The sequence below is a fragment of the Vidua chalybeata genome, chromosome 3, assembly GCF_026979565.1.
Source record: "Vidua chalybeata isolate OUT-0048 chromosome 3, bVidCha1 merged haplotype, whole genome shotgun sequence".
NCBI lineage: Eukaryota > Metazoa > Chordata > Aves > Passeriformes > Viduidae > Vidua > Vidua chalybeata.
In genome coordinates, this window is record NC_071532.1 from 84463121 (window position 1) to 84485454 (window position 22334).

A 22334-nucleotide genomic window follows, 5' to 3' on the forward strand; every position below is an offset into this window, starting at 1 on the left:
ATCAAGTTCAATCTTTAATCTAACACTGCTATCTCCACCACTAGATCATTTCCTCAAGTGCCAGCTCCACACTTCTTTAAACACTTTCAGGGATGGTGATCTCACCACTGCCTTAAGGCACCCCTTTTCAGTGTTTGACAATCATTTTAGTGAAGCAATTTTTGTATCTAAACTTTCCCTAACACAATTTAAAGCCATTTTCCCTCATTCTTTCACCTATTACTCGGGAGAAGAGACCAATCCCCATCTTGCTACATCTTCCTTCCAGGTAGTTGTAGAGAGTGATAAGGTCTTCCCTGAGCCTCCTTTTCTCCAGAATAAACACCCTGAGCCCCCCACAGGACTTGTGCTCCAGACCCTTCACCAGCTCTGCTGCCCTCCTCTGGACTCGCTCCAGCACCTCAATGTTTGTCCTGTAGTGAGGGGCCCAGAACTGGACACAGGATTCGAGATGCAGCCTCACCAGTGATGAGTACAGAGGGACAATCACTGCCTGGTCCTGCTGGCCACACTACTGCTGTTAGTTTCCATTTTCCTACCATTTTAACAAAACAAATCGAGGTCAGCATTATAACACATACATTTAGATTACAAGTTTAATTCTTTGATCTTCAGCACAAAAAAAACCCCCAAAAAACAACAACAAAAAAAAAACCAAACAAAAAACCTAAAAACTGGAAATATAAAACATTGTTTTTAATGTCTCATAATGTCTGCCCACAGCTTTTATTTCTCAGTAGCTGAGAAAAGTCATATATTCTTATTTTTTTTCTTCCCTTGTTAATGATTTTCTAATGCTCTTCAAGACCCTCTCTTCAGCTTCTAAGACCCTGTATATAACGGTAACCTTTCTGCTCCGCAAAACATGCATTCATTTTACAGTCAAATCCATATTATTCTAGTACAAAGTGCAATTTAGTTCTGGAATGAATGATACAAGTGCAAAGTTGAAGGACAATTCAGCAGACTGCTACTGCAAGTTGTGACCTAACGAGGTCATAAAAAGTATTTCAGAATGTGCATTAAAGCTTTTCAGAAACATATTGTAGCAAACAAACACCTACATGTCAATTTGGCCTAAGGGTTTAAGCTCTCTTGATGCTCACTTATCTTCGTATTGACCAGATGAGGAGGAGATACTTTTCTCTGCAACCTCAGGTGGCACCTCCAGCAGCTTGTCTTGTACACCTCCAAATCTAAGAGCACTAAGCTGAAACATATCTAAACTTCTAAGTTCACTTAGTTATTACCCAAACCAGCCAAGCACAAGATTTTAATGCTCTGTCCTTAATGTTCCACACTCTTTTTTCTGCCACTGAAGCCTGGAGCAAAACAGATCTGACCTAACAGAAAACAAACAAAGAAACAAAGAACACCACCCAAGCAAACAAGCAAAATAACAACAACAAAAACCAAACAAAACCCCCACAAACAAATAAAACCAACCAACCCACACTCCCCACTCCCAAGGAAAAAAAAATACAATAAAATTTAATCACTGCCTACTTTTTTTAGCTGTTTAGAAGAGAAGGGACTGAACACAATATGCAGAGTACTGTGTGTGCTTTTTTATTGAGAAATGCTCAAGCAAAAAAGTCTTTGAAGAAACAAGTGTCAAGTAAAGATAACACTGATCAGCACTGGTGGACAGCTGTGATGGTAGCTTGAACAAAGTGAGCAGATCTTAGCATGCACACTATAAGAAGATAGGGTGTCAGTAAGCACCCTGAGAAAACAGCACATTATATATCAGTAGCAAAGTATTGAAATTATATCCTTTTGCTACCCTTGCAGACTTGCTTGCACCCACGCCACAGACAGCCATCTCTGCAACTGTGCTGGCAGTAGTGGGAGGCAAAAAACCTCACAGCACCAAACCAAACCTTTACAGATATTTTGGAGATTACTTTGTAAGTTATTGGTGGTTATGGGGGGGGGGTGTTGGTTAGGTTTTTTTTGTTTTTAATTTAAACAGCAACATTTCACTGATTTAAATACAGCATGATTCCATAAACAGCTGCACTGATCTGTCTTGGAGTGTGCCTATATTAACATCTAACCCTGAAGAGGTGAGTAAGGGCTCAGCAAGAATTTAAGCCAACTTTGTCCATGAAACTACACTAAGACTTCCACACTAGAAACAGCTTCAGAAGTTTCTCCCTCATGTGCTCATTCACATCTTCATAGCAGCAATACATCGCCCCCTCAACACTGCCAACACAGTGCTCGTGGGACAGCATTTTAAAATTAATTAGTTACCATTTTAGAATAATCTATTTTCGCAGGGCTTGATCAGATCGCTTCCTTATCCGGTTTCAAAGCACATCTCCACAAATAGCAGCGCCATCGAGCACGGGGAAGGGAAGCGCGCAGCAGCACAGCACAGCACAGCAGTTCCCTGGCCAGTTGTCCCCTCAGCCTCCACAAGCCACAGCCTTGGCACAGCAAAGCAAAGAGGTCTCGGTAGCAGGGTGAAAGAAACTGCCCCTTCTTGCAGTGTTTTTAGCCTCCATTCCTTTCTTTGACTCACCACAAAAGCTGGACAATAACACCCTACCCCTGTTCCACTTCCTCCATGGAAGGACACAACCCCAGAGCGCAAGCAGCAGCTCTGTCCAACCTCCACCCTGCTCCACAGGACAAGTTCTGCTCTCTACTCACAGGCCTGGTTTCCCAGAGAGGCAACATCTCACCTGGGAGCCCTCCTTGGCACCCCAAACCATTTCCTTCCAGAAGGAGGCATGGAAGGACAGAAAGCTGAGCAGCTTCCAGCAGCTTTGTCCCAACAGGTCCAAAAACATGCTCTGCCTGCAGAGTAATCAACCAACACATCTGGTATCAGGAGACAGGCACCATTTTTGCCGAAACAGGGCTCTTCTGCTCCCTGTCATGGAGGAAGAGAGCGACAGGGCTGCTCTAGTCAGCACAGCCTGCTCCATCTGAGCTCCACAGGCTGCAACCCTCCCTTAGAGTGCTGGCATTGCTCCTCCCCCACTACACCGCGAGAATATCTTACTAAAGAGTCCCTATGAAACAGGCAAGTATAGCAGCATTAACAAATTCCGTTTCTAGATCTGCTTTTGTTTACGTTGCAGCTTGAAGGCTTCATGCTCCTCTTACCTCCTGCTCCCCACATGGCATTTCACTAACAGAACAATGCTGACGTGTGAGAAGCTGCTAAAAACACTGACACAAACCTAAAATGGCAAGACTCTGTTTCCAAAATAGCACATTGGAAACAAAACAAATCTAATTATCACCTTTAGTAACTTCAATGGGTAGACTTGCAGGGTTACATCAAAACAAATCAGAAAACTGTTTTCTGAATTAGCTCGAACCATCACCAATGCTACTTAAACAATTTTTGACAATGTTTTGTATAAAACAGCTTTTGTTCACTCCTTTTCTTCTACCATTTACTTGTCATGTTTAGTTAGAAATTCTGCTACTAACGTTTTGTAATCATTAAATCCCTTGCATGCTGCTTTCAAATTTGCTACAACTAGAACAAGTACCACCCCTTAAATATAGCATAAACATTCAGGGAAAAAAAGGCCCAACAACTAGGAACCAAAGTCATCAGGGGCTTTCCCTACCCTGCTGATAGCATGGCTGGTTGGTTTTCTAAAAGGTTATTGTTCCTTCCTCTCTTACCTGAGAAGGGCACAGTGACTGGCCATGAAAATTCATCATTCTAGCTAAACTCCACCAGCTTTTACACATTTCTGTCAAAAGGCAGGTAACATCTGCTAGAGATTCTAGTCACAGACTCAAATTCAGCTCTAACATTAGTAGCATTAGCTGGCACTCAAACCAATTTCAGAGACACACAATACAGCTTCCACAGGTTGTCTCTTCAGGACATACAAAATAAAATTAAGAGCATATAAAACCCTATGAATCAGAGCTTCTGCCCCAGCAACAAGGGCCTTCATTAGAAAAAGAAGCCCAGCATGAAAGAATGGGCACAAATGTGGAGAACTAGGTCCTGACTTCCACGTTCAGATCTAGTATTGACCTCATTCATTACAAGGTTTTTTCCTCTAAGCTGTTTTACATGTAAAGCATTAAAAGATGTTTTCTACTATCCATGGTTTCTTGTTTCAGTACTTCAAATATCCTCAATACCTTGGCATGTTTTAATCTGGATTTTTTCACCACAGTGAGGGACTGAAGGTCAGAGGTACCTAAAACATCAGCTCTAGAATTACCTGATAGCTGGTATAATCTCAAAATTTACCCAGAATCTCTTTTAAAAACATATATATGCCTTTATAGAAAGCTAGATCAGCCACATATAAATAGACAGGCAAGCAATTATAATTAACTTTAAAAGCACTACATATGCAACTACCACTACCTCTGCCACTAAAACTCAGGAGCATTAATTACATTATTTAGACTGATTTTTTTACATGGAAATACACAATCATTATATAGAAAAATCATCAAGAAATAATGGAATTGACAGCCTGGGGAGAAAGTACAGCTTCTTCTACAGAAGCACAAATACTACAACATTTTCCTTGTAAATTTCAATAGAAAGAAGACAGAAAATGTGCTGCAGGCCATTCTAATATGAAAATTGAAAGGGAAATCTTTCTTACTAACTTTAGAAAAAAATCATCTAAAGCATAAGGAGAATTCAGTTTATTTTATAGCTAGAAAGCACAATAAAGCATTATCTCTCAACATCCTTTATGCAACAGGTAATCAGTGATCTGTGGCATTGTCAGTTACAGGGATTAATTCATTAGGTCACAGCACGTGAACAAGGTTGTGATTATAGTAAGCAGACTTGCATCTGGAAAACAAGTCAGTTTGTTATTTCAAAATGTCAGAGGTCAAGTGTAAAGCTTCTTGTAAAATTAACTGTTGAATGCTACAGATTTCTTCTTAATTTGGGTGTGTACAGTTTTGTGATTTATTTCACAAACAAGATTCAGCAAACCATATGCACACATATCTATATATATCTGTATAATTCTATAGTATTAGAGCTAACAAATGTATAACTTTTCACTAGAAATCTAAATACAGCAAAATTTGTATATTTTCCTTTCTTTCTGATGTAAGACTTGCAATTCAGAAATGTGGACATGTTTCATTTATCTTTAGTAAAACCTATTGGTAAGTGAAACTTTTATCTTGTTTCCAACAAAATTGCTTGCACAATATAAAGTTCAAAATTCTTCACAACAAAAATGTTCCCAACTTCAAAACCTCTACAGAAAATCCATTACCAAAAAAAAAAAAAAAAAAAAAAAAAAAAAGCACTGAAACCATCTAATAAAAAATAATTTACTTTCGCATTTTCAACTTTTGTTCCACTTATAAGTTGAGCTCTGTGAGATTTGATTCTGTTCCTTATTTCTCTGTCTGTTCTTTCCAAGAACAATGCTGTCACCAATTTCCTGCTTGAAATAAACACAATTTGCTCACCTGACTTCTTCCTGACCCAAAACTATGGCAAACTTATTTCCTCCCTTTCAGATTTTTTTTCTTGTATACTCTTTGTTGTATACTCTTGTTACCACAAAGGTTCCATGCATTGTTCTTCGAGGAAGACGGTTTGTACAACAGACTTCTACAAATATCAGCAATACCACATTACTAAATACCAACTGCTTTTGCTATCAATGAAAGCATAAATATTTAATTATGTTCCTATTTCAACAGTAACTTCTTTTTCTACTTACAATACTTAATGACATGTATCCAACAAATGAATATGTTCAAAAGGTGCTTAGCAAAATGCTAGAGAAGGCAAAAATCAGCAGATGTGTAGCAAACATAAAATCATGTGTCTTGCCAAGGAGAAAACACATGGTGCATTAACACTAACAGAATGTAAGGACATACTTTACTGCTTTGCCTAGCTGTGGCAGAAAAACATAGAACTAGTGTTTTTTTTAAGAAGCATAGTACGATTGTAATAAGCTCACAGGGACCAAAAATGTGACTTGAATGGATTTAACCAATCTCTCATTCCTGTTTTAAAGCAGCAGGATTGTGATTTATAGAACCATAGAATAGAATCATCAAAGTTGGAAGAGACCTTTAAAGACCATCAAGTCCAAATGTCAACCAGCACTACCACTGTAACCACTGAATTGTACCACCAGGATATAGGAACTTAAAAAGTTTTGAAGATTGCAAGATAAACAAACTTTTCATTAATTTAAAAAAATCACATTTTCCATGCTTGTTCATTAGGAGGAATATTGAATGCAAAATTAAATAATTATTAATTCAAGAAACTCTGAGTTATGTTCATAGTTAACCAAAAGAAATTCATGTGCTGGTACTTGACACAGTAGTACTTATTTAGGCTACAGGTTCTCTGAGCAGCAGCCTGTCAGAGGTAACTGACATACAACAACAGGCTGTCAAAACAAATATCCATCAGGGACAATGGCTGGTCAACACATAGGTGCTACTCATCTTTCCTGTTATGAAAACAAAGCACTAGTGAGACTGTATTTTTCCATACAGAGAAAAAGGAGAAGGGGAAAACCCACACAATAAAACTGCAACTCTTCCACCATGGTTAACAAGATTCTGCCAAGGCTGTCCTATAGTGTGTAGGGATTGGGAGATGAAAAAGAACAAAAAAGACTTCAAGACACAAAACACAAAGTACAAGATGAAACAGTTACCAAGCAAGGATGAGAAACATTAGTCTTTATCACAAAAACAACTTGAAACACTGAAACAAGGTCAACAGTAACAAGAATTCACAGCCCTTGATTGTTGATTCTCACACCGAGGTCCATCTTTGGTACTGATTAAACTTACAAATTTATTCGGGACAGCAACTAGGCCAAGAGAGAGACACAGGCATCAGTACTCTCTGCATTACATTAATAAACATTTGGGTACCTGCCTCCTAGGTTGGTAAAGGCAACCAGGTTCTCTTCAAGGAAAAAAACAGTACAAGAGTCAGAGCTCATAAAGGGCTCCCATACCTTTACCTTCAATAGATCAAAACCTTGCCACTCAAAGTAATCTGCCTCATTCCTTTGCCAGGATTTGCTTTCCCATGCACCTCCCCAGGCAGACAGATGACTGTGGCATTCATATCCCATTCTAATCACTTCCAGCATGAGAAGCTTGCACCAAAACACCAGACTGTAACCTGCTGAGAATGAGATACTGATAGAAACATCCTGTCAAAGAGTGCTTATCATATCTCAAAACCACAACCAAGTCCACTAGAACTTGTCAGTGTCTTTCTCAGCAGATAACTGACTAGCAAAGTCAACAAGGAATGTCGGAGTGAGCAATGGATCTCAGTTTTCACATCTCTCCCTGCTTGGGAACTGAATTCACTAATTCTATATTTGTGAGAAAAAAGCACCAGAGACAGTCCTGGAACTGAGCTTTGAAACCCATGTGCTGCCAAGGGAAATGTTAAAACCACAATACTGCAGTGTCAGGTAACAGTGTCACATCCATCACTGGGGCTTCAGAAGAGATGCAAGGGCTTGGCTCTTCTGAAATCTGAACAGAGCCCAATGTGTTATTTTTGAGGTTTTACTTAACTCAAAACAAAAGTGAATTCTATCGCAATGGAATCAAATTGAATCAACAACTGTTTTGGTTTGTCTGGCATGTTTTCAAAATCACAGTTTTGAAGACAGGTTTTGGTTACTGTGTGCACTTTACCATTACTGATTACTATTCATGCCAAACCTTATACAAGCCAGTCACATTGACCATAATCTGAATTGAAGGTAACAAATCATTTTTATTAATAAAGGGCTAATTTAAGTTCAAAACCAGTATTTTCAAATATCAGTCAACTCTCACCAGTAGGGTAGGATTGTATTTCACACAAGGGATATTTAAACCACTCCAAAGAATGAGTTCAAATTCATATTCTCTGACTTTTGTCAATTGCCAAATGAAAGCTTAGAGAATTTACTTATGCCACTTACAGGGGGGAAAATGAATGGTGGGAAAAAGAAAACAATTGGTCCACCCAAGAAAAATGCAGACTAAAATTTATATCTGTGCTCAGGCATACCAAATGCAGGTAGTCAGACTGTGACTACTGGTACAGTCATATGGAAGAAACAGAACAAGATTACAACTCTGTGCTTCATTCATTTAAAGTACGTGCAAAGATACAGCCAGAGTCCAGATTATTGTCCACTTCTGACAAAACAGCTTTAAAGGGCAATGAACTGTTGAACAGAATAATAAAAATTATGCTGGAGTACCTAATTTATTGCCCCACAAATCCAGAATTCTTTCATTATAAAAAAGCCATAATGTTCCAGCAAACCAGAGATTTATCGAACCGGGTTTGGGCTGTGCTATTTATCCCTCAACAAGGGCAAGCAATTTTATCTTCACAATCAAAATGCTAAGTTGGAGTTATTTAATGGAAGAAAATGTAATGCCTTCCCTTCCAGAGTAATACAGATTCCGCAGCATTTGCTACTTGCTATCAGTCAAGCAAACCAAAAGGTGGTGCGTGTGGATTTTACCTCAGGCTTTGCCTATTTATAAGACATTAAGCAAGTCGAAAGAACCACTTAAAAAAAAAAAAAAAAAGTAAAACCCAGTAAAACAAAATCGAAATTTATGTCCACTCTACTTGATAAAATGTAAGATCTCAAACATTAGCTTATTTACGTTTCAGTCAGCAAAATTCTCTGCAACCAGGAGAAAGAGGAAGTGGGCTTAAACACATCAGCACAAATATCTCTTTGGTTATAGTATCAACATGATTGTAAATCCCCCAATTACAGTTTTTAAAAATCTGTTACGCTATGCAACTTCTCTTCCAAGCAGCATGTTTGCAACGCATAATTACCAAATAAAGCTTTCAAACTGGTTCTATTCGAATTTTTGCTTAAAATACAAGAAACGAACATTATTTCCACCAGAGCGCTTACTGATCATGCAAATCCTGCCGAGCGCGCCCCGAGGTTAACCGAGCCCTGACGAGATCCTAGGGACGGTAACGGGGGTGACGAGCATCTGCTGAAGGCACGGCACCGCCGCCCCCAGCGCCCTGCCCCGCTCTGCCGGCGTTCCGAGGAGAACGGGCTGTTCCCGCTCGGACCGGGAGGGCGGGAGCCGCCAGTGCCGCCCTCCGCGCACCAGGAAATAGCTGCGAGTTATTCCTAACGCTCCGGCCAGCAACTTTCCACACTGCACGCAGAATCCGACATTTAAAATAAATAAATAATTAATTGACGCCCCCTCCTCTCCCCCTCAACTCTGTTTCAAACCCTGCGAGGGTCCCGTATTTCTCAGGAAAGGAAGGAGGGGAAAGGCACCATCGCCTCCAGCAGCGCCTAATACCACGGCCGGCCCTCGGACACTTCGCGGCGGGGACGAGCGAGACATTATTTCTGACCTATTTTCGGCGCCGCCTCGGAGCGATAAACAATCAACAGCGGCGGCGAAACGCTGCCCGGGCAGAAACTTCTCCGGCCACGAGTCGCTCCCGGGGACCACGAGCCGCCCCCCGACCGGGGGCTCGGAAAGAATCCCCTGCCCCGCGGCGGAGGCGGCCAAGCCCCCGACCCACCTCGCCGCCCGCCCACCCGGTCGGGCTGCCGAAAGGCTCCCCGAGTTTTCCTGCGGGGAGCGGGGCTCAGACCGACACAAACAAGTCCCCCGCCCGCCGTGCCCACGGCCCCGGAGACAGGCCGGCCACGGAGGGGTGCCCGCCTGCCCCAGCCCTTCGGGAGGGGACGGACACGGTCCTGCCGCTCTGCCCGAGCACCCTGCACCCCCTCGCCGCTCCCCGGCACCGACCTGGGACACAAAGGAGCGGCCGCCGCTGCCCGCCGATCGCCCGTGCTCCCCGCGGAGTCCAGGCCGCGGCAGCACCGGGATGGCGTAGCGCAGGCATCCGACGCCAGCGCTTGCTGCTCCCGCGACGGCCCGTGCCGCCGGCGCCCGCTCTGCGCTGGGCGGGGAGGGAGGGGGGGGGCGCTGGGAGCCGGCCGAGCGCCGCTTCCTGCTGCCCAGCGCCGAGGGGCGGCGGGCGCCGGAGCCGCCGCCGGGGGGGCTGCGCCGGCGGCTAAGCAGAGGCCGGTGGTAGCGGCCGCATCCTCGGCTCCTGCGCCGGGCTTTCCACGCCGCCTCGCTCCGGCGCCGAGGAGTCTCCCGAGCGGCTCCCGCGGCGGCCGCTGCTGGCAGCGGGAGCCCCGCTGTGCCCGGACGCGCCCGGCTCGCGCTCGCGCTCCCCCTGCCGCCGCGCCGCGGCTCGGGCCCCTCCCGCGGCTCCGCGGGGCTGGCTGGGGCGGCCCCGAAGGGCCGGGAGACCCCCGGGGCGGCACGGACGCGACCCACCCAGGGCTCAGCCCTCGCTGCTTTCCCCCCGCGGCCCGCTTCGCAGAGACCCCTTCGTGGCGCACGCTGTGAGGCGGGGGAGGCCTGCCTTCTGCCGCGGCCGCCAGCGCTGCCTTCCCGGTGCCCGCTGCCTTCCCGGTGCCCGCTGCCCCGGCCTGGGCACGGAGCAGAGGGCAGCCCGCGGGGAAAAGGCTACTGGGGCTGCTGGGTGGCAACGGCGGGCGGGCAGGGCTGTGGGGCACTCGCCAGCAGGTGCAGGACTGGAGCTAATGAGCCTTTATTGAGAAAAAGTTCTCGTTTCTATAGTAAGACTTTTTATCAGTCCGTGATACCAAAATAGAAGTAAATCGGCTGTAAACGACACTAACAAAACTGACTCCTCAACACTGAGGAGGAGGGATGCTGGGTACGACTGTCTCATTAACAAGTGTGACATGTAGCTTGAAAATGAGTTTGTTCAGAGAACTATTGCAAACAGAATGATTGTTTGTCTGAAGAAAAATCCTATTCTTCTTCCCCTTATATCTACCTGCCTTTATCTGAAAAAAAAAAATCTTGGATGTAAATAAAATTTGTATAAAAATAGTTTTTCAGACTCCCAGTGTGTGCTTCTTTCTCAATGCCTAACCCTGTAGCTGTTTTGCAGAGAGAGGAACTGGAATGCTGGCAATTTGCTTTTAATTAAAGGGGTCTTTCAGTCCAGTCAGGTGGCAGCAATGTTAAATTTTATGTTAGTGTTTGCATAGAATTCTTTCAATAATTTTGTCACCAATTGATTTAGCATCCAGACATGCAAACAGTAAATTGACTGTGAAGGCAGGGAGCCAGATTGATGCTGGGTTGGGGTAAATGACAGAGGGATGAGAAGCTGATTGCCATGAAGTACCAAAACCAGCTTTGTGAGACATCCTTGTGAGTTCTCAGCACCTTTTGTTTCTGTTAAATCTGATTGAGATTGTACTGCTGGCAGAAATTTACTGCAGGTTGAACCCATGGCTATTTGGAAATTTAATTTTTGTGAAGGAGATTTCAGTTCATGGGAGATTAATGATTTAAATGAAACTTGCATCTGTTTTATCAGGAGCGTGTGAATGTCTCAAGGCTTTTTAAAAAGGCAGTTTTGAAATTATTAGTGGCTCTGCTATTTTTTTGGTTTTGTCCTTGGTTATTTTGGTTTTAGTAACTGCTTTGTGGTCCCACAGAGTCAGTTCCAACAACCAAAAAAATACTGGAGTAGTTGTGCATGGCTGACACAAGGTCTCACCAGGCCTAAACATGCCTCCGACCTGCCTCAGAAATTCAGCAGCTTTGTACTAAAAGATGCTCAGCACCAGATAATGCCCATGGATCTCAAAAGCCAGATTTTATTGAAGATGTTCTGATTGCTGAATAGTCCAGAAGTCAGCCTGGCAGTTTGGATGGGCTTTTATATATCTGCACAGATAAATTCTTGTCTGGCTTGTAATTTTTTTTGTTATTTTATCTCTCCTTAACCTTGGCTGGACTTCTGCTATTAGGAGAATATGTCTTGCAGGCTTCTTCCCTGTTAGATGCAGGAAGCATTTCTTGGTAACTGTATTGTCCACTGATAGGAGCCAAAAACTGGCAGCTTGTTCCTATAAATGGCAGAACTGCCATTAGAGAAATCTCATTTCATCCCTCACAAAAATCCACTTGTAAAGATATATCATCAATCAGCCCAGCTGCCACTGGGCTGGACAAAACCTTGTCCTGCTTTTGCATGTGGTAGTGAGTACCAGGGATGGGGTCCACTGACATCCCACACATAGCCCATGTGCTTTCTGCTGCCTCCCTGTTTGTCCATGTAAAGAGGGATGATCTGACAGCCCTTCTGAATGAAGACAACTTTAGGGAACAGCAGCTCCCTCAGTCCAAAGCTGTCTTTGTTTTCAGGAGATTTTTAAAGTTTGGGTGCTGCACGTATGAGCTGCCACAAAAAGCTAGTCAAGCCTGGATGCACTGATAAGCGTTGCTTATTAGAGATACCTATAATGAACTTATAGATTATTCTCACTAATAACTAACAAAGGGAAGCCTGGAAGTAATTGATTGCTTAGGTATGATGTAGGAGACTCTAGAAACCACTTCTGCAATTTGAGTTCTGATGAAGCTGCCTTTTCCATGTTAAATGAATTTAAATCCTTAGTTCATATGGCTGGACTGAGCATTTTTTCTAGTCCAGGATTTTCTTAAAAAATAGGTTATTGATGTATGGTTATGTTTGTCAGGTTCAATACAGCACTAATACTGGTCTGTATCCTCTAGCTAGCATCAAATTCATGCAGACTCAGAAACAAAAGCTGTGGAGCCACCAGCAGCTGAACCCAGAAGCAGGACTGGGAACCCGGATGTAAAGCCACATGAAATCAACTGCCCAGCTTCCAGTTTCAGAGCCAGCCTCTCCAGTGATAACCTGGGGCTCTTTCTGCACTGCTCCTGTGTGTAGTATAGACAGGCACACTGTGGAAATACTGTAGTAAAGGGCTAGTGAAGCTGAGTGGAACCACCAGTCTGGGAATATTCTGTGAGGTTCAGTCCAGATTCCTGGGAAAAAAACCCCACAATAGATACTCTGACAAGGAAGCTTGGTAACTGTGCATAAGTGTGTGTTGGGACGCCATTCAAGAAGAGTGTGGAGTAAATAAACTGTTTTTCTGAGAAGTTTACATAGGTAGACAAAGAGAAAGCTGGAATCTCAGAAAAATTGCCAGAGAAGAAAACACAGGGTGTAGAGTAGGACGGTAAAGATTGCCAGATTTGGAGTGAACATTGTATCACAGGGATGGTTCATGTGTAACTGTGTCTAGGATGTAAAACTGGGTAAGTATAAGTGGAGGAATGAGTCCTGTCAGAGAAGTAGCTGTTGATTGTGCTTGTTAGCTGTCAAAATATGGAAAAATGCTGAATGAACATTCAGCTGATTGCTCAATAAAAACACAATTCTAGACAACTGCCAGATTTGGCTATGTGCCCTAAATAAATATCCAGATATAGGATACACAGCACTAAGCACGTTCATTTTTGGATAACAGATTAGTGTGAAACATCCTCTGCAATGGCTTTAATCATAAGAAAACATAGAAACTAATTATGTTTTGAGAATATTTTGATAACTGTGTGTTGAAAACAGTGAATGAAAATATGCTTCTGTGAACTGTAAGGGATTGCAAAGTTCTAATTAGAATATATAATTACAAAATCATAATTAAGCTAGTATGTTACTAAAATAGAAAGCATTTCACTTAATTTTTTTTTTTTTGCTTTAAATAATTTGGTCAAAACAATCTAAAGTAGCTTTTAAACTTTATTACATAATAAAAAAATGCAATACTTACAGGATTCACAGAAGATTGGTTAAAAGCTACTTTTCCTCATATGACAAATAGTGATAATTTTTTGGTTGTTTGGGAATTACAAAGCAAATGGAGGAAAATTAACAAATTGTGTATGGAGAATAAATGAGAGATATAAAAATACTGCAATAGAATTTAAAAGGTCAGCTTCCTCTTGTCAGGAGAGGCTCTCTAAAGGCTGCTCAAGACTGGGAACTCAGTGCTGTAGCTGCCTTCAGCTTGCATGGTATTAAGTGGTTGCAAAAATAAGGAACTGGCTTTTTTAACACACAGCATGCTAACAACGATACAGGGAAACCTTCATACCATTGCTGTTGTCAGTGGTTCCAGACACAGCCACAGGAGTTTCGGATTAGATGCCCTGACTTTAAATAAGGGACCTCTAAAGTGGCTAGAGATAGAATTTAATGAATGGACACAAATTAGGTGTTGGAACTGTGCAAGTAAAGATGGGAACAGAATTAATGCAAGATCAATTGATCAGTTGAGAAGTTGTAGTTGTAGAGGTGATGATCCAAAGGTGGAAGCACATTCAAAAGGAAAAAGGGAAGCAGAGAACCCACTAGAAGGCTGCAATGCAGGCTTGCAGGAAAAAAAAAAAAAAGGGATTTAAAATACAGCATGTTAATTACCCTTCTAAAAAAAAAAAAAAAAAAAAAAAGAAACAAGGATATGGAAGAAATGTAGTCCATAGGATGCTGGAACAAAGCACCAATAGTCAGTTAGAAATGCTGAGAAAGACAGATTCTGCAGAGAAAGCTGCATTTGGTTTTGGCTTTCTTTACACAAGAAAGAACTGCAAGTGTCAAGGGCACAGCATATGTGCTTTCATTTGATATTAGTGTTCATCAAATGAAAGGCAGAAGGGAAGGAGAATGAGGGAAGGAAATGTAAGAAAATAATTCTGAGTCTCTTGTCTAGGATTTAAGAAAGTAATCTACTTAAAGATTTGTTTAAAAACTCTAATGCCAAGAGACATTACAGGAAATAAATTTGCATTAACTGTCATTGCTCTTTAGCAAGTTCTCATGTATCAAACCTAAATATTTCAATGCAGGAATACTTAATAATCATGTCAACATCTAACAATTTCTCACCCTTTTTGGGAAGGCATCAATAGAAACTAATTCCACTTTCCTCAGTGCAGCAGCAGTACTCTTGGAGCAAGTTCTCCTAGGCAGTGATGAGATCAGAAGTGCCCTGTTTGCAGGGTATTGGGTGGACTCTACTGTAGAGTCTCTGAAAACAGTTTTCTCCAAGTTGTTTCCTTGCCCTGTCATGGGAGGGCTGGGACCTTGTGTCTCTGCCCACAGCTGCACCCACATTGAAATTTCACCCTCCTCTCAGTGATGCCCAGGGCTTGCTCCTGCTAACACCCAGCAGTGGTCAGGTCACATGCCAAGTGATTTCTGCCTTGGGGCCTTCTGCCCTGGCTCTTGGAAGGATATTCCATAGCCCAGCAGATCAGACCTTAATGCTAAGTATTTTCTTATACTGAAATCACATTTTGCTTTATCCTAGGTTGCACTTAACATTAACAGTTCTCTTATGTTGTGCATTGAGAACCATAAACCATAGAATCACAGAATTGTCAAGGTTGGAAAAAGCCTCTAAAATCATCAAGTCCAACTGTTAACCCAAGACTGCCATGTTCACTACTAAACCATGTCCCCAAGTGCCACATCTATACATCTTTTGAACATTTCCAGGGATGGTGGTTCCACCATCTTTTGGAGTATTTTATCTCTTGTGTTATTTGGCTGAATTTTTCTGAGGTGAGGGGCAGTTTATTTTATCTGGTTTCTCTGGAGCTATGCTTTCTTTCTACTGATTTTTTTTTTTTCCCAATTTGGATATAATTTCTAACAGTAATTAATGTATTTTTTGATTTTGCTTCTGAAATACAAATGAAAATTGTTGAGACTAAGCCTAAAAATAATAGTTAAAATATTCCACTAGATGCTTTTCCCCCACTCTCTGTGTTGCTATTTATCATTGTCTTTTGTGTAAAGTGTCTTTCCCAATCTTCTGTTTGATTATGCAGTATAAGATTTACCATTCTTTTTAAAATGAGAGTATATCCTTTTGAGAGCTGGGAAGCACAGCAATACAATAAATCCATATGGATTTATTCTACAGCATGTGACTGATGGTTCAAATGAGCACTCAGCTCTCATAATAAGCTTGAAAAGAGGAGAGAGAGAGACAGAGAAGTGTGGTGTGACAAGATGGAAAGAAAGAGAAGAAAAACCTTATGAGATTCAACCCTATTTTGATCACTCCTTTGCTCTTTTGTGTTTGTCAAGGACATAAACAGTCATGTATGCCCTGAGGCCAGAGCTTAAAGAGCATGAGTCCTGTACTGGTTTATTATAGACTGGCACAAGAGATCCCCACCATTGTGATTGCAATCACATTAAAATATCCCAAAAATACCACCCCCCAAAAAACAAACAAAAAACCAAGAAGAATAGAGAAAAAAAAAAAAAAACTGAAAAAACTTTGTTGAGATTTGAAGGAGAATTAAAACATAAGTCTCATTTATTTATTTGATTTCCTGAAAATACACATGTGTTAGTGGAAATGTTTTAAAAGCTTTGCGTACATCTTTGGTGTCAGTCAACAATTAAGTTTCTAAAACATGGGAGTACAAAAATATGTAATGTACATAATTTCAAATGATATTTTTGGTTTTGAATATGTTAGTAGGAGGTTTTAATACAAACAACTGTGTTATTTTCTATTTCAACTGTTGTATTTTATATTTAGTTAGAATATGAAAATCACTAAGATATCCTGATGGTCTTTCATTGATTCTTTCCAAAGCTGCTGTTAAGTTTACAACCTCAAATGTTAAAAAAATGCTTTTTTGCAAAATTTAAATCATATTGCACAATTTCAGTACTGTCAGATCATTTGTTTAAATCTACCATGGCTGTACCTATATTTTGGATTTAAAATGCTGTCTTGAAAGAGAAACAATTGCTTAGATAGGAACTTATGAAATGCTGAGATTTTAAGATCCTGATGATGATAATAATAATTTGAAAGGTACGAAAATGGAAATACACAAGTGAAATGCCATCCTGAAACAGCAAAGTCCAAAGAGACATCTTGTTTTTCTAATATCAGACAAGCATTTAAACAGACTCAGTGGACATAAAGGGCTTTTGCAATAAAATACTGGTTTTTTTCTGAATTAATATATGAGAAATAATATTCTGAAGATTTCTGGCCATAGCATAGCATTAAATGTCATTCGAAGGTGAAAAAGAAAGTTGCATCTAAAGGCAAACACTTTCATTATTACTACAGTCAGTCTGCTTCCAAATTTCACTAACTACTGAAGCCATCTCATCTCCACTGAATCTGAAAGTGTTTTAGGCTTTGATTGCCCTGGAGAAAAGTGAGATGATGTGTCTAGGGTAGGCTACTTTGTATCTCCAACAGAAGAACATTTTTTGTTTTTCTCTTCAGCTACCTCACATAGGAGCTGGTTCAGGTATCTGCTGAAGTGGAAAGATGTAATACTCTTTTTATAAAGAAAGATGAGCAAAAGCATCACAAATTCTACTCACAACCAAAAGTCATACAAATACTGTCACTTACAAAAAAAAAAAGTGGTTTTCAGTTTATTGTTCAATTTTATGCTACTGTATTACTTCAGCCAGTTCTGGCACAAAATAAATTTTGCAACTCACTAATAAAATGAAAGAAAGGTCCTCGTCATCTACCATGTCTGCTACAAATTTTTTTTCCGTATTATTTTATTATAAGTCTCACATTGTCTGGGATTTGAAATGCTGCTTTGCTGCTCTTAGACTTATAAAAGTCTGGAAAACATGAGACCAAGAAGCTGAGACAGCTACAAAGCAAGTGAAACTTATTCATTAATTCAGGTTTTTTTGACTGCCAGATCTTTTGGATTATTGGAGCGTTGCTATGGGAAAAAACAGTATATTTTTTTCAGGTAAACAAAAGAGTTCCAGTCAAGATAATGGCTTTTCCTAATGTCTGGTCAAGACAATAAGAGTAATTGGTTTTCTGTCTGTTTGTGGTTGCCTGTTCATTGGGTCTAATCTTTATATTTTCATCATAGCAAGTGGAGCTGAAATGGGCAATAACTTGGCTCTCCCCATCTCACTCCCTATCCAGAGCAACAGAGGCAGAAGCAGGTGTCTGTCTTTACTGCTGGTGCAAATCCAAAGCAAGCTTCCTTTAACATCTCAGAGAGCAGGCTGCATTAACAGAGCTTTTCCTGAATGCCTACAAAGATACTTTACCACTGTGTACACAAAACCAAACACTGATGGAGCTTATCCTGTCACTGCTAAATCAAATTAACTGTTGTTAAAGTCAGATCAAAATGGTGTTTTACACAAGTTGTTGCACATCCATCCTCTGTGCTGGTATAGGAGCCAGGACAAATAACATGCAACTACTTAGCTGGAAAATGACCCTGAGATATAACTTTGGACAACAGCAAGAAAGAAAATGTTTTAATTCTTCAAAGTGCAACACTGAATTGTCCAGTATTCAGTCTACACACTGAGGGGATTATAATGGTATTGAGATAGCCAGACATGAGTGCAAGAATTGGGTAAAGAGGCTGCAAAGTATGAGAGAATCAATAGGTACAGCAGTACTACTTGCTGCTGTGTGGTGCAGAGAGCTGTGAGCTAGTATTGATGGGACTAATGTGCTGCGCTCTGAGTCAACATGAATGTGTCACCCTCAGGACTGCTGCCAATAAATCTGCCTTTAGAAACCCCATAGAGCTTCAGCAACCTGGCTCGGGCCACAGGCTCTGCTGCACTGTGAGCTACGAGCCTCAGGTAACAATGGGCACATGTTCAAAACTGGCATGTGTGCAAGGGTGCATCACAACCTCCCCTTTCACGCAACCCCCCCCCCCCATACTGGCTGGTCAGAACATTCTTAGTTCAAATTACCTTTCCTCATTTTGGACAAGGGAGGATGAAAGTGAGTTTGAGAGAGAAGAGGAAAATGATCATTAGCATGGAGTATGATTGGTTTGCCTATATTACTTTTGCACAAAGAATGTGAAATTTCCCTTGCTTCTGCAGCAGTGCTCAAAGGATGTTTTTCCCATGCTACAGGGCAGTTCTGCTCAGCCTTTATTCCTTGCTCATGCTATTATTCTGCTTGCAGTGATGGGAAAGCCCTTCAGCCTAGCAGGAGACAGCGGTTGAATTCAATATTTTACAAGAGACAGGAATATTTTGCTTGCACAGGTGGATGGCTTCCTTTCTTCAAGAAGCTCTTTTCTCCATGCTTATGTCTGAACATCACGGTATTTATGAAGTTTTAGCCTATTGAAAAGGACTTAAAACACTGCTCTTGCTGGGACCCTGTCCTTACATTCATATATATTTTTGAAAGATAATGTACAAATAATTAATAATAAACTTTCCAGTTTATTTCCTGTGGAAAACAATTCTATTTCAGACTTTTACTATATGCAGAAGTTGACTGTCTCAGAGATTCAGCTAGCATAATGGATTCCTTTTTTAGATAAAAGTCATTACTTCTCAGTTATGACTGTGTACTGCAAGCAATGAATTACATTATACTTTACAAAACCCTATTTTCCCCTATCAGGTTCATGTGCAACAGGATTTATTCCTTCAATGCTAGTGATATTCTTCTAAGAATAAGGTCAAAATATTGTAAAATCAGGATGTGACAAAGTTATATGCAACATTTTCATTTTTCACCAGTCAGACAGCTATTTCACTCACATTGGATGCCTGAAAAAAATGCTGATTTAAATACAAGGCAAGTGCACCAGTGAACTTTAGGATCATTGAATGTGTTTCAACATGTTACTGATAAGATGGGGAATTAAAATACATACAGGTGTTCCTTATCATCTTTGCTGAGACAGACAATGCACCTTTGACAGCTTTAAGTATTTGGTGGTTGCAAAGCTGTTTCGTTGTTCACAAAGATATTTTGAAGGGGAAATCATGCCCAGTATCCAAAGAAGAAAGCAAACAGACCCAGTTTATTGTCAGTCATCCAGGATGATATTCCAGCACGGTACTCTGAGCAGCATTATGCTGCCACTTGTCCTGTTGGCACGTGTCAGGACAAGGCGTCTGCAATCAAGGCAGCAGATGGTTCTTTGGGTTGCCTAAAATCAGGGTTGGCATGACACATCATTTATGATGCTGCAGAGAACAAAGTATTGGCATGAACCTAATAACAGATCTCTGGATATTGAAGGCATCCTGTATTCCATTAATCCCTTCACACAGAACAGCAGCCCCCAAGTTTCTGAAGGGTTTTTCTATTATTGTGCTTGCTAGTTTCATATCTGGTGATACATATGCTTTCAGTCCATAAACCATCCATTTAAACCCAATTAAAGACAACTGTTTGGGGAGTATTTCTAGTTTCGACTACAGTGGTGAACAGCACAACATGAGCTGCCTTGAAAACATCTGTGACTGCTGGGCCAATGGTTGAATTGCCAACACTCAATTCTTGGCCAATTTATTTCATTCTGTTTTACCAAGCTCCAGAGCAAAAGCAACACAGTTCTGAGCAGTCATGACACAATGGTTAAACCCCCCAAAAGTTTCAGAAATTTCATGACCCCACTGCTGCTTGTATCCCATTTTCATTGTGGTATTTCTGAAAGAAAGGAGTGAAATAGGAGAGAATACAGACCTTCATTGTGCCTTCCCTGCCACGTCAGCTTGAGTTGTACTGGGAAATGTTTCCAAGTTTAGACTGTTTCATATTTTAATGCTCACTATACATTGGCTGAGAGCATTCCACAGAGCAGTGAGTGATGTTACCAAGGGTTAGAGAACATGCATTCTCTTAGCTGAATTGCTTGTTACAGCCAAATGCAGATACAGAGTGGGGATATCAATCAGTGCACTTACATTAATGATATGATGCTTCTGCAGTGGATCAGGCCTCTATGCCTTAAATAATCTGCAATTAGTATTAAATAACTTTTAGCATGCATTATCAGTGAAGTTCGGAGGGGAAGGCCAGGTATCAGAACCTCACTCAGAGCACAAAAGTGCCTTCTGAGGAAGAAAGGGAGAAAGGAACAAAGGAAGGAAGAAGGGGGAGGGAATGAGAGAAGCTTATCAGTTACTTTCTCTTCAGAGCTGATGCCCTCTCTGTGTCCTACTGTGTAAGATCCTCTTCACTTTGGAGTGAGGCGACCAAGAACACAAGGTTTACAAAACAAAGGAGAACAGACACACAAATATATATGGCCTGCAATCATTAGCAGAGATTTCATTCTTCTCTAAGGTCTTCCCTCTCTCCTGCCTCTGTTACCAGTTCAATTCATTTTTTGATATCTGCTCCCTGGAAATGGACTGAGTGCTATGGTTTCTTCCATGCCTATGAAAAATATACCTCATGAATGCTGTACATCTCAGCCTCCTTACTGCCTGTTATATATGGAAATGATGAGGAAGGAAAGCAGAAGCCCTTTGTTTTCTTCCTGAAATTCATGTTTTTCAAATTATCATTATTAAGCTTTTTAAAATGCTGAGGTTTTACCAAAATAAACTATTGCTATATTAACCTTTTCCCCCAGGTTTGAAACCTTTAGAAGTCACTTCTTCCAGCTTACATCTGTAACACAAAAGCCATGAAAATTATGTACTGTGAGTAGAAGGTGAGATTGTCATGACTTCATGAGCAAAACCACCAGGTAAGACAGGAGAAAAAGATCAGTAAAGGTATCAGAAGAGGTGAGAGTGAAAGTGGCGTTAGTGCCAGCTAGAGCACCTTGGCATTTCACATAGTGAAACCAAGTCAGTGAAATACACACACAAGTACCAGTTACTTAATTCTTCACCTCTGATGCCATGTTATCATGTGTAAATGTGCATGCACACCTAGAAACATATGGGTGTATGTGCTCAGCCCCACTGCTGGCAGTCCCTCATGCATGTGGGACTCAGATAGCCTTGCCTCTGCTGGACTTCCTATTTGGCAACTCCTAATAATAATAAACCCAAGCTGTTAGGAATTACAGGTTTTCCATTATAAATTACATTTTTCTTAGCATACTTGAGAACCAGTAGTCATCCGTGCATGATCCAACCCTGGAAGTCTTCAAGGTCAGGCAGGATGGAGTTTTGAGCAACCTGACCTAGTGGAAGATGTCCCTGTCCCCAGCAGGGAGTTGGAACTAGATGGACGTAAAAGTCCCTTCCAACCCAAACCCAAACCACTTGATTATGATGATCATGAAAGGCAAGGGGGTTTTAACTAGACAATATTTAAGGTTCTTCCAACCTAAGTCATTCTGTGACTGTATGGCTCTATACAGGATATAATTTCTAGTAATATAGTTTGCTTTTAATATGGATAAAGGTCGTCTGAAAGTTTTGTATTATTACTTGGAGGAGGGTATGTTAAACTCTTATATAAAACATACAGAAATTAATATATCCACTAAATTTCTCACTTTTCATGGGTTATTTTAGTTTCTCATGGATCATGATCACAGTGCATTTTTAATTACTTCTGCTATGGAGGTTAGTGTCCATTAACAGGAAAAGTTTATTTTATGCATTCAAAAAGTACATAAATTTTCAGCAACTAAAATATATTTTAAAATCCTCAAGCACCACAGTACTG

At 41.0% G+C, this 22334-nt stretch overlaps 1 protein-coding gene across 2 annotated transcripts in view; it reads right to left on the reverse strand.

Annotated features, from left to right (window-relative positions):
- FAM135A (family with sequence similarity 135 member A) overlaps nt 1–9981 on the reverse strand; it is a 79744-nt gene extending 69763 nt beyond the window's left edge. Inside the window, exon 1 of one of the 2 annotated variants that reach the window (XM_053938414.1) lies at nt 9778–9981. The gene's annotated coding sequence lies outside the window, so the exon portion shown is untranslated. The remainder of the gene's footprint in view (nt 1–9777) is intronic. The other variant, XM_053938415.1, reaches the window with a different exon arrangement.
- Nucleotides 9982–22334: the final 12353 nt, after the last annotated feature.